Raw genomic sequence first — 14,430 nt, 5'->3', positions numbered from 1 at the left:
GTTTAAATTGAAGTTATGCCTACAATAGATGGTATAAACCTGGCGCAGTTTTGCTGTTAGTACATTTTTTAATCAATTCCTTGATATCCAATAGCATTTACATAGCGTTGTTTTCTGATTCATCCTCTATACACCAGACTCATTCGATCTTAAGACGTGACTGTTAATTCCGGTATAATACAGTTTTGTCTTAATGTATTCACCCTTGAATTCTTGTCCTTCCATGTATTTATCAAATATCTTCTTGAAATTGTTTATGGTGTCCGAAAACACTTTTTTTCTGGTAGACTATTCCCGCCACAAGGTCACAACACGTACTGATTGTAAAGGATTTTTTTTCCTTAATTCTATTTAATTTTTGCCCCTTATTTTTGTCTTTGTGTGTGTGTGTGTGTGTGTGTGTGTGTGAGTGTGTGTGTGTGTGCTCTCAGAATTACGGAGTTGTGGACACATAAGCGGTGTATAGACCAACGTTGTGGACACATTTTACATTGTGGACACCATAATTTGGTGTCCACAGTGTACACACATCTAGTGGCCTACTATAACCCTACTTAATATATTTAAGGGAAAACTGTATAACAGCGTTGTGAACCACCCTGATACACACCGTGTGTATAGGGCTGGAAAAATATGTTGAGTAGACTGTGTGAAGTCACCTCACATACACACCTAGCGAATTACGTTATCTATATGGGTCACCTGCAGCTGATCCTGCTGCAGTGGCTAGCGCAGGGTCAGTTTCTTACTGTCTATGAGAGGCACCAATGGGGTATATAACGTGATTGCATTAGTAAATCTATATAAAAAACACTATTCTATCCTACTGAGCACCCCGTAGTTTTCCCGCAAAAATGTCAAGAAAACCAAGGCACCAGTAAACCTAGTTTAGTTGCCGATACTACACCTGGACATTGGTGAGTTGATGTTATTCTATTATTACTTTCTTAATGATGATACAAGATAAATGTTTTGTATATTACTTTGTTGTATATCTGTATATATAATATATAAAACTGAATATGGAGGGTGTAAATATAAGTTATATGTAATTACTAAAGTAGAATATATGCATACCCATATTATAAACAGGGTCTAAATCTAACGGGATTTAATATGGCTAAGAAAAAAAAGAGCATTTACGGAATATTTTGTGGTAAATGATGTACATAAAAGTTTATCAGCTGAAACATGATATTCTGTTTGATTGTTTTATAACATTGGCATTATATAACTATATGCGGAAGCATTGTAAATTTTATATTTTTGATGAATTTCGACCATTTTGTTGTTTGTCAAATGATTATGTTCTGGCTGGACACATGTTTGTTTGGAAATCTAACAGGAAAAAATGGGAAATATATTGTAGTTTTTCATACATATACTTACTACTAGTGATGTACGTCATTGTTCAACCCTTTTTTTAGCATATATAGTTCAATATAAAGATGTTTGACTTAGCAATACATATTAGATTTTTGATTATTACTCTCTAACAATGAAACAAAACATGCCGCGCATTGTATTTAATGAGATTATCGGAGGATACAGAACATACGTCGCAATTCTAAACATGTTTGTGTATTTAAAACAAGTAACAAATTCCACATAATATACAAATGTAATGCAATAATGCTATAAAAATATTTAGCGTGACTATATTTAAGGATTTAGCAATGTTTGATATGTCAATAAACACAAGTTTATCTTATTCAGATTAATATAATGTTTTTATGGCGATTTCATGTAATTTGGAAATACTATATTAAATTAGTTACAACGAAAATACATTCGTTAAGTTTTTAAGCATTTGTAGAATATAATGAAAAAAGTGATGTCGGTGGTCTATTAATTGGAAAGTACTGAGATATATTATATTTGTCAAATTTTACACCTGAAAGGTGGATATCACACCAAGACGGAGAAAGCGTTATAAACCAGAGGATAATGCAAAAACCTTTATCCTTAAAAATAAAATAAAAAACCCTTCAAAATTTTCTTTGACAGTACTATTTATGAACTAGTTTCTTTTTTTTTCCAATTTGATGTTGAATCACATATATCACCAAACAAATGATGGTGTTCTGGAAATGCAAAAAGCTGTTTGAATTTTCATATACCATGCAAAATAAGTATTGTTTTTCATTTAAATAAGTATCATGATAGTATAATATTCAAATTTGATACGCTTGTCTCAGGTAAAGGAGTATTCGTCCTCAGATTGTTTACTAATTTCTTCTTGAGTATGCCGGGAAACTCATTAAAGGAAAGGCCACTAAGTATGTTCCAGATACCAACTTTATAAAGCAGATATAGTAGTCACATATCGGGAGCCTGAAGTTAGTTCCGAGTTCCGTGTAAGTAAAACGGAACTAGGGACCAGTTCCGAGTTCCGTTTAAGATAAACGGAGTTCCGAGTTCCGTTTAAGAAAAACTGAAATATTATGTATTAGCTTAATTGGTTTTACATATAGCTTATACATAGTTGTTCCGTTTTCTTAAATGGAACTCGGAACTGGTTAAACGGCACTCGGAACTGGAACGGAACTCTGGTTCCGAGTTCCGTTTACTAGTTTTGATTTTCTTCACCGGAACTGAAAACTACGACCCAGTCCCGTAAAATTCATACGTGACTCATAAATGACTTTGCATCCATTTGACACATGTAGTTTTTCTTCTTCAGATTCGGGTCTCATATTTAGATAAAGTACATAGAATATCGTTCCTAGTTCCGTTTGTTCCGAGTTCCGTTTCTCTTAAACGGAACTCGGAACTGGGACCAAAACCAATAAAGCTAATACATAGTATTTCAGTTTTTCTTAAACGGAACTCGGAACTTGGACCAAAACTAATAAAGCTAATACATAGTATTTCAGTTTTTCTTAAACGGAACTCGGAACTCGGAACCAACTTCGGGCTATGGTATACATTGTAGGATTGTACAAAAGGCACACACGATATTAAACAGCATTTAAATAAGATTGCACAATTCAGATGTTTGTCCTTCAATGACTCAACAGTGATGATATGAACAAAAAAATGTAGATACTGAAAGGCAGCTAAAACATCAACTTGAAATAGATCAAACACAATTACAAAAATATTAATAGAAACGAGCACCCATGATTCAAGTAAATATGTAAATTGTGATTCCGACTTTGATATTTTATTGGCAATATCTAACATTAATCTTGAATTTTTTTGTTTTGTTTTTTAAGGATCGATGCCACGGAGGAACTCTAACTGACCACATGAGAAAGTCTTCGTCGCCTTGTCAATCATGCTAAACGTGGTGTAGCAAACGCAACGATAAAACTGGTCGATTAAAATGGATAGCCACGTCTTTGCCTTTTCAGCCTCAGTTTTGATTTACCCAAACCATGTAGACATTATAAGATATATTTATGTGACCAACTTTCACAGCTTTTGACATTGTTTTCAAAACATTTTTTTTTTAAACTGGTTTCGTTTGAATTCTAAAGATAAACTTAACTGACCGTGAAACGAGTGTCACCGATGTACCGAATAGCTACTCAAAATGGCATATTCATTTTACATAAGATTTTATTCCTTTCTTTTAAAAAATAATATTGATATTTTACAAAAAGGAAGGCTAAGAAATGACTACGGTATCGATGACTTACCCGGGGAGGAAAATACTAATTGAGCGAGTTATATAACCAACAGTATTCTGGCCTTGAAATTGTTTGTTAAATTAAGCTTGGTAATTGCGACTTACCCGTTAAAAGTGACAAATTGTTTCGTTTGCTTAGTTCCATACGTGACATAACATCCAATTTCATGTCATTCAATAACAACTAGTAACTGATTTATATTTGTTTTCTTATGAGTACATAGTTAGCAGAATGGCCACAAAGACAAAAGGAACAATAAACAATAACATAAATTCAAACTGTACAAAAATGTATATTTCGCAACAGTTGAATGTTACCTTATCAAACCACATATTAATATTAGTATAGTGTTCACATAACAACAAACAAAATACAGATCAAAGTAATTTTTCGATTGCACATTTGTATGTTGCATCTTGTTTTGATGTGTGTGGCATCATTGTAGACACGTTGTCAACAAGTGTAACATGTGTAAAATGTCAAAGCATTTTTTTATATGAAAATTTACAATCAAACAACCACAAATAATAATACCGAATGTTCTTTCGATGCGTTTGCTAAAAAACGTCAACTTAAAAAAAAGAATTCAGCACCAACCTTCATGCTCATTAGTACAGCTCATTAGTGTGAATAGGATAGAATATAGTTAATTGATACACGTTAAAACGCGAAAAAACCCACACTATAGTAGAAATAAAGCCGCTTATTGGCGTGATAACGCAGAAAAGGCGTAATAACACGAACAAACACGTAACAATGCAAATCAAAACAGGTAATAACGAAAAAAGTCCACATTATTGCGTACTCCATGTCTATAAACTCATCCATAAGACGCATTTGCAAATTCTGTCATAGAGACGATAGATGAGATGGACCGGAACATAAATGTGTACTTCCGATTGGGTTTATCAAAGGGAAATATAATCAATACTAGCTCATTCAGAAAGAGTTGCTATAAGCTTTTTCAGAAGAACATACATGTGAATGTAGATGCTTGTATACAAGGCTCATTTAAAATCATAAAATGAACTCCTAATACACAAATGTATGTTGGAAATAACTAATAAATTAGACCGTTTCATCTTGGACTCTTTCCAGAATAGATTCCGTAGGCATAACCAAGTCTGTAAATGATGATGCATGTGCCTATTTTATGTTCTGTTCGTCGGCAATGACCATTTTGCAATAAACACACACAAAAGTTTGTTCTAATGTAATTTAGAATCGAAAAAATTGATAGCATTTGATATATCAAAATCTCAACAACTGAAGCACTATTAAGTTAGTTGTTCCATGAATCGCATTCAGAATATGACTCATCCGACAGCCACTAAATTAACTCTAAAAAAAAAAAAAAAAAACCTTGTTGATCATCATAAATCAAACGGATCATTTTGAAATATTTGATGTCAATGGATATTGTATCAAAAAATGACAAACTTTTTTTATTACGTGTTTCGATTTACGTTAATAAGTGTTTCGAATTACGTTATTACGTGTATCGATTGAAGTTATTACGTTTTCGATTTACTTTTTTACGTGTGTCGATTTCCCTTATAACGTGTGTCCATTTGCGTTATTACGGTTTTTTTTCGCGTTATAACGTGTTCCGATTTGCGTTATTAAGTGGGGTTTTTGCCGTTTTTACGTCTTTTTCTTATAAAGAAAACAAGCGACTTTTTTTCGTAATAACGTGTTCTTTTCGCGCTTTAGGATGTATCAATTAACTGTAGTTTATCTTATTAACACTAATAGGCTTTTGTATATTAGAGGCAGGGACTAACGGTGAAAAACAAAACACCCGTATGAGGACAGAAATGTAATTATTACTTTGGTTATATAGACTGAAGCAATGCTTGTTGTCTCTCTGATTGATTCGCATTAAGATGGCACAAAAATATGTTATTAAATCTTCAAAGTTCTTTTTTGTTTGAAATGAATATTTCAATTTAATATTAAATGTTTGTATTTGAACACCAAGATCCTGACAGATACATTATATAACGGTGACAAAAGTGAACATGTGTCTGAAGACAGATATATAATCATGACTTTGTTTACAATTTTCTTGAGTTTAAATAATCATAAATCTATTTTACTTATCTGTCTGACTTATAGACTGAAGCCATTATTTTGTCTCTGTGTCGAATACAATTATTTACGTGTATATTTCAAGTAAAATTGAACATTCACATGTCATAATTGTAATTGTATCTTGCATCCTGTTTTGATGTGTGTGATAACCTTGTAGGCACGATGTCCACAAGGCAGGATTATATAGCAATACACAATTGTGTATAATAACATTATGGACACAGGGATGTGAATGCATATTTGATAGGGAGCCTGAAGTTGGTTCCGAGTTCCAAGTTCTGTTGATCTTAAACGGAACTCGGAAATGGGACCAAGTCCCGTAAAGTTTATACATAGTAGTTTGTTTTTCTTAAACGGAACTGGGACCGAAACCCATAAAGCTCATACATTGGGAACAAGGACGAAGTCATGTGAAGTTTATACCCGACTGATAAGTGTCCTTACACTCATTGACATATCATTTCTTTTTCAGATTCGGGTCTTGTAATGAGAGAAAGTACGTAGAATATTTTCTAAAAGGAATTTGGAAACTAATTCCTGGTTCTGTTTTTCTTAAACGGAACTCGGAACTGGTTCCTAGTTCCGTTTATCTTAAACGGAACTCGGAACTGGGACCAAGTCCCGTAAAGTTTATACATAGTAGTTCGTTTTTCTTAAACGGAACTCGAAACTGGATTCTAATTTCATTTATTTTAAACGGAACTGGAACAAGGACCAAGACCCGTAGAGTTTATACCCGACTGATAAGTGTCCCTAGACTCCTTGACATATCATTTCTTTTTCAGATTCGGGTCTCATGGTGAAATACAGTACGTAGAATATTTTCTTTAAGGAATTAGGAAACTAATTTCTAGTTCCGTTTTTCTTAAAAGGAACTCGGAACTTGTTCCTAGTTCCGTTTATTTTTATAGTTTTACTTAAACGGAGCTCGGAACTCGGAACCAACTTCAGGCTCCCTTTTTGATAAATGTAAATGTATAGCAAATATGTGAAATGATGTTTTGACTCTGTTTATTTTTAAGTGTGTGCATGTGGTCGCAGTTACCTTCAATAAATGCTTTATAACTAAAAAAAAAATGAGGACTCCATCAAGCAAGTTTTTATTATAACAAACATACGTCACAGAGAATAATTAATTGCTTGCAGAGGTTCATTTGGTTTTATATGTATATATCAATTCAATATTAAATATTTCCATTACAGCATCAGGCTCCAGACACATTAGAATAGAAGACTAACATGACAATACAGAGCATGTGTCTGAAGATAGATTTTGTCGGGTTTTTTTTTTAATTTTTTTTTTTCAAAATCTATTTTATTTAGCGTTCTGATCGCGATATTATTTAATTGTGGAAAGCCTGTCTTGGAATTGGTATAAATCAGATACGTGCCACAAATATGTGTAATTCGCATCTTGTTTTAGTGTGTGTGTGTGTGTTAACATTGTGGACACGGTGTCCACAAGGCAGGGTTATATAGCGGTACACTGATGTGTGTTAACATTGTGGACACGGTGTCCACAAGGCAGGATTATATAGTGTTACACTGATGTGTGTTAACATTGTGGACACGGTGTCCACAAGGCAGGGTTATATAGCGGTACACTGATGTGTGTGAAGACATTGTGGACACGGTGTCCACAAGGCAGGGTTATATAGCGGTACACTGATGTGTGTGAAAACATTGTGGACACGGTGTCCACAAGGCAGGGTTATATAGCGGTACACTGATGTGGGTGAAAACATTGTGGACACGGTGTCCACAAGGCAGGGGGGAGCCTGAAGTTGGTTCCGAGTTCCGAGTTCCGTTTAAGAAAAACTGAAATACTATGTATTAGCTTAATTGATTAAGGTCCCAGTTCCGAGTTCCGTTTAAGAAAAACTGAAATACTATGAATTAGCGTTATTGATTAAGGTCCCAGTTCCGAGTTCCGTTTAAGAAAAACTGAAATACTATGTATTAGCTTTATTGATTAAGGTCCCAGTTCCGAGTTCCGTTTAAGTAAAACCAGTTCCGAGTTCCGTTTAAGTAGTTCCGAGTTCCGTTTAACAAGTTCCGAGTTCCGTTTAAGAAAAACGGAACAACTATGTATAAGCTTTACGGGTTTTGGTCCCAGTTCCGAGTTCCGTTTAAGATAAACGTATATGGGTTATATTTTTGTATTTTACTATGCTGAAAAACTTGAAAAATAAAATAAATACAAAAAAAAAAAAAAAAAAAATGGAGGCGATTTGTTAACAAGAATACAAGTTATCGCACGGAAACAAACGTATGAATACATTTAATATGTTCAGTAGCAGATCATGTGAGCTCTGACTTACAAAACTCAAATGCAATCCCAAGCATCCCCTCCTCGCGGGAACAAAGCAATATGTCTCTCCGAAACTTACGGGGGAGACATAATTAATGGTTAGCATTTATTCGATTTATTTACATGAATAATTCCATTACTGATATCATTAATTCAAGGAATAAAGTGATATCAATACGAATTGTTGACATAATTTATTCTTTAAATGATATCATAAATTAGAATTCATGATATCGTTAAACCATATATTCGAATTAGTGATATCACAAATTGTAGATTTAATCTAATCATTTAGTCTAATCAGTGACAGCGAATAACAAGGAAGGCCTTTGGCAACAGCTCCTTAGAAGTTTCCTGCTACCCCACGTATTTCTATGTTTCCAGGTACCAATGAAAGAACTGTTCAATATTATTCAATGAAATTGTATTTTTTAGTTGTGTTGAATAAAACTTCAGTAATACCAATTAAAGATTTTTTTTCCCAGTCGTCATATAGACATTTCACCTCAACAAGTAGAAGCCATATTGAAAAACAAAATGGTGTATGAAATATACTTTGCAGTTATTGCTTTGTTTGTGTACTTTAACTTCACACATATAGATATATTAACTACAAATAAAAAACTCATATATCCCTCCATGGACCCATATTTCGCGATATCTAGAAAGCTGCTTTAACAAGCTACTTGTAATTTAGGAAAGGGTAAAAAAAGAAAAGAAATGTACCATGAACGAAAACTGCGTTGCAACATTCTCTCTTGGAGGTTACAACACAACAATGTCTCGTAATTTTACAACACCAGTCGTGTTGTTATCCTTTTCCCCAGAAGTTACAACGCATGCAATAGTTTCTTAAACGGAACTAGGAGCTGGTTCCTAGTACCGTTTATCTTAAACGGAACTCGGAACCGGGACCAAAACCAATAAAGCTAATACTTAATATTTCAGGTTTTCTTTAACGGAACTCGGAACTGGGACCAAAACCCGTAAATCTTCTACATACTTACATTACCTTAAACGGAACTCGGAATTGGTTAAACGGAACTCGGAACTGGTTACGAGTTCCGTTTTTACTTACACGGAACTCGAAACTGGTTAAACGGAACTCGGAACTGGGACCTTCATCAATAAAGCTAATACATAGTATTTCAGTTTTTCCTAAACGGAACTCGGAACTGGGACCAAAACCCGTAAAGCTTATAAATACCAACGTTACCTTAAACGGAACTCGGAACTTGTTAAACGGAACTCGGAACTGGTTACGAGTTCCGCTTTACATAAACGTAACTCGGAACTGGTTACGAGTTCCGTTTTTACTTAAACGGAACTCGAAACTGGTTAAACGGAACTCGGAACTGGGACCTTCATCAATAAAGGTAATACATAGTATATCAGTTTTTCTTAAACGGAACTCGGAACTGGGACCTTAATCAATAAAGCTAATACATAGTATTTCAGTTTTTCTTAAACGGAACTCGGAACTGGGACCTTCATCAATAAACCTAATACATAGTATATCAGTTTTTCTTAAACGGAACTCGGAACTGGGACCTTAATCAATAAAGCTAATACATAGTAATTCAGTTTTTCTTAAACGGAACTCGGAACTGGGACCTTAATAAATAAAGCTAATTCATAGTATTTCAGTTTTTCTTAAACGGAACTCGGAACTGGGACCTTAATCAATAAAGCTAATACATAGTATTTCAGTTTCTCTTAAACGGAACTTGGAACTGGGACCTTAATCAATAAAGCTAATTCATAGTATTTCAGTTTTTCTTAAACGGAATTCGGAACTGGAACCTAATCAATAAAGCTAATTCATAGTATTTCAGTTTTTCTTAAACGGAACTCGGAGCTGGTTTCCAGTTCCGTTTTTCTTAAACGGAACTCGGAACTGGGACCTTAATCAATAAAGCTAATTCATAGTATTTCAGTTTTTCTGAAACGGAACTCGGAACTGGGACCTTAATCAATAAAGCTAATACATAGTATTTCAGTTTTTCCTAAACGGAACTCGGAACTGGGACCAAAACCCGTAAAGCTTATAAATACCAACATTACCTTAAACGGAACTCGGAACTGGTTACGAGTTCCGTTTTACATAAACGGAACTCGGAACTGGTTACGAGTTCCGTTTTTACTTAAACGGACCTCGAAACTGGTTAAACGGAACTCGGAACTGGGACCTTCATCAATAAAGCTAATACATAGTATTTCAGTTTTTCTTAAACGGAACTCGGAACTGGGACCTTAATCAATAACGCTAATTCATAGTATTTCAGTTTTTCTGAAACGGAACTCTGAACTGGGACCTTAATCAATAAAGCTAATACATAGTATTTCAGTTTTTCCTAAACGGAACTCGGAACTGGGACCAAAACCCGTAAAGCTTATAAATACCAACATTACCTTAAACGGAACTCGGAACTGGTTACGAGTTCCGTTTTACATAAACGGAACTCGGAACTGGTTACGAGTTCCGTTTTTACTTAAACGGACCTCGAAACTGGTTAAACGGAACTCGGAACTGGGACCTTCATCAATAAAGCTTATTGATTAAGGTAATTTTGATACACTGTACATGAATAAAGGTTGATACATTTGAGCCGCCATTGACCAGCGTCTTGTTCTCTCTTCTCCAGGTCAATCAATCATCAACAATGAACTTGTGGGCGTAACACATAGTATTTCAGTTTTTCTTAAACGGAACTCGGAACTGGGACCTTAATCAATAAAGCTAATTCATAGTATTTCAGTTTTTCTTAAACGGACCTAGGAACTGGTTCCGAGTTCCATTTACTTAAACGGAACTCGGAACTCGGAACCAACTTCAGGCTCCCAGGCAGGGTTATATAGCGGTACACTGATGTGCGTTAACATTGTGGACACGGTGTCCACAAGGCAGGGTTATATAGCGGTACACTGATGTGTGTTAACATTGTGGACACGGTGTCCACAAGGCAGGGTTATATAGCGGTACACTGATGTGTGTGAAAACATTGTGGACACGGTGTCCACAAGGCAGGGTTATAAAGCGGTACACTAATGTGTGTGAAAACATTGTGGACACGGTGTCCACAAGGCTGGGTTATATAGCGGTATACACTGATGTGTGTTAACATTGTGGACACGGTGTCCACAAGGCAGGGTTATATAGCGGTATACACTAATGTGTGTGAAAACATTGTGGACACGGTGTCCACAAGGCAGGGTTATAAAGCGGTACACTAATGTGTGTGAAAACATTGTGGACACGGTGATGTCACATCCATTATGATAAAGAAATACATATATAGAAAGACATGAAACGATTACTTTACATGGAAATGACTTTTATTGATTTTAAATATTTAGAGAACAATTTTATTTAGTGTTCTGAATAAGATATCATTAAATTGTCGGAAGTCTGTCTTGGAATCTACATTAGTCAGTTACGTGCTCCAAATATATGTAACTGTATCTTGCATCCATGTTTTTGATGTATGTTATAACATTGTGGACACGGTGATGTCAAAGCAATGCTTTATTGTGACCTATAGCAAAGATGTGAAATGATATTTACATGTTAAAACAATTCACCGCGATGAATTTTATTTGGTATACGTTTGAATACATAACAAAAACTGTAAAAAAAACATATTTGTTCCTTTGACATAACATATGTTAATGATATTATATGATTTGATTTTAATTTGTTCATTGATCGATATAAACAGAATAGTTGAATCTCAAAAATTTTAGAGGTTGTTCTTAATTATTCGATAAATGTCAATCGAAATGTGATCTTGAAATCATTTTATTTTCGGAATAAAAGTTACCGAATCTAAACTTTGTTGTTGTTGTTGTTGTTGTTGTTGTTGTAGTTGTTGTTGTTGTTGTTGTAGTTGTTGTTGTTGTTGTTGTTGTTGTTGTGAACGTTAGAATGTAAAATTGAATAAAATACCATATGAACATTAATCATACAACTACATCTTATTATTTTTATTTACCTTAATTGTATCTTGTTTGGTAATAGTGTAAATTATTTGAAATATCACTCTGTTATTCAATAATTATTTATAGCCAGTTGACAATACTGATGCTGGCAACATTTACATATTGAAAACAAAATCTAGCAGGGACCATACCAACAATATATTTAGATATGCTGCTGATAACAATGACAACCTAAATCGCACCATTTTATGGAATGGTCGGTCTGTAATAGACACTATGATTTGGTTCCAAGTACATACGATGTAAAGATGTGAACGTTTAATGATACGACATCGCTTATTTATTATTCAGTCGAAATGGCATACAAAAATATTTCGATAAAACAACATTTCTCTGTCAGTGACTTCATATTTAAATAGTGTGTGTATTGCATATTTATCACTGTCTTTGTGGACACGGTGTCCACAGCGCAAAATTTGTGTCCACAAGTACGGGTGTCGTAGTTTTTTAAATTATGGTTTTACCTCAAAATTTAATGAGTGTATACACAACTGTAATGAATTTGTCCTTAATTCGAAAGTATAACACTTGTTTTCGTTACTATAAACAGAAGTGTCCATAAGGTTGGTTTACAGTTGGTGGTTCACAACTACAGTAACCCGAGTATGTGTGTGTGTGTGTGTGTGTGTTTCCTCTCATTGAATTCCGGAATGTTAATTTGGGACATGTTACATTGACGTGTTTAGTTGTAAGTGTTTGTTAACTCTACTTTATAGGGAGTCCTTGATGGGTCGATCTTTTTGATATGCTGGTTCTGTTTGTTTTCAAATGATAAGGAGGAAGAAGAGAAAAGTAGAGAAAAGATCAATCTTGTACACATATAGTTGGCGGTAAGATCGCATATCGAGCTCTTGTTTTATTAATTTATCTTTATGGCTGTTCTGATAGAAGATGAATTTGCACTGGTGTACTCGGACAAAGTCCATATAAATGCATGATCTAATATTAGTCCTCTACCGGTGAAACCGGGGAGAATATGAACTGAAGCAGTTTCATTCCTAGAGAAAATTTTAAGAAAATCCTTGTCAGCGCTCTAGCGGCTTCTTTCGGATTTAATTTTGATCAATCTTCACACAAATAAAAAAAAAAGAACAATAATATCTCAGTCACTGTTACTATTTTGAGGTGGACGGGGTGGGGACATTTATTGCCTAAACAATATCCAGTAAGCTTTGTTTATACTAATATGTTTTACAGAAAAAAATAATAAGGTTGAAATTTGTTCTTTTTTTTTCAGATAAATGAAAAGACAATAGAGTGGATGGATGGTGAAAGACTTGCCACATACCTACCCTGTGAATGTGACTGCTTGACAGCAAAAATATTGCAAAGAAAAGTCAATGTCATCGTCGTAAAACAGGTAAAAATGGGAACATATAGAGGCCGCAACAGCATTCATATATAGGTCTCTGATTATAGTAAATTAGTAAATATATCCAAAATTGCCCCTTTCTGTTTTTATCGTAAGCGAACCGCTCTATCACGCTGTAGATGCAAAAGTGATGAATCCTTGTAATAGAAAGTTACATATATGGTATATGTATATCATTCACATGAACAGCTTTGTTGTTCTTTATTGACAAGGGAGGTATGGCAAGCCATGTTGTCATTTATTCAAGGAGTAACTATGGCAAGCCGTTTGGGTTTTTACCTATTGAAATGAAGATATCTCTATTTAATTAAAGATATCTCTATTTAAAATGAAGACATCTCTATTTAATTAGAGATATCTGTAATTTAAATAAAGATATCTCTATTTAAATAAAGATATGTCTAATTTAAATACAGATATCTCTATTTCTACTGAAAATAGAGATATCTTCTTTTAAATTACAGATATCTCTATTTCAAATTCAGATATCTCTATTTGAATTACAGATATCTTTAATTGTAATTGAGATATCTTTATTTTAGATAGAGATATCTTTAATTCTTGTCCAATTAAAGATATCTTTATTTAAAATAGAGATATCTCTATTTGAATTAAAGATATCCCTATTTTAAATAGAGATATCTTTAATTTTCTTTAAATAGAGATGTCTTCATTTTAAATACAGATATCTCTATTTAATTTCAGATATCTCTATTTGAATTACAGATCTTTAATTGTAATTGAGATATCTTATTTTAGATAGAGATATCTTTAATTCTTGTCCAATTAAAGATATCTTTATTTAAAATAGAGATATCTCTATTTGAATTAAAGATATCCCTATTTTAAATAGAGATATCTTTAATTTTCTTTAAATAGAGATGTCTTCATTTTAAATACAGATATCTCTAATTCAAATACAGATATCTCTAATTCAATTAAAGATATCTCTATTTTAAATAGAGATATCTTTAATTGAAATATAGATATCTGCAATTACTTTGCAATACAGATATCTC

The 14,430-nt window shown here is 33.8% G+C and overlaps 1 long non-coding RNA gene across 1 annotated transcript; it reads left to right on the top strand.

Annotated features, from left to right (window-relative positions):
- Positions 1–740: 740 nt before the first annotated feature.
- Positions 741–3,879, top strand: LOC117328685. The gene is made up of 2 exons (XR_004533005.1): positions 741–917; positions 3,219–3,879. It is a non-coding gene; the product is annotated as an uncharacterized LOC117328685 (long non-coding RNA).
- Positions 3,880–14,430: the final 10,551 nt, after the last annotated feature.

The sequence above is a fragment of the Pecten maximus genome, chromosome 1 (genome assembly GCF_902652985.1).
Source record: "Pecten maximus chromosome 1, xPecMax1.1, whole genome shotgun sequence".
Classification (NCBI taxonomy): domain Eukaryota; kingdom Metazoa; phylum Mollusca; class Bivalvia; order Pectinida; family Pectinidae; genus Pecten; species Pecten maximus.
The sequence above is the reverse complement of the archived record's forward strand: the minus strand, read 5'-3'. Positions and strand labels throughout refer to the sequence as shown.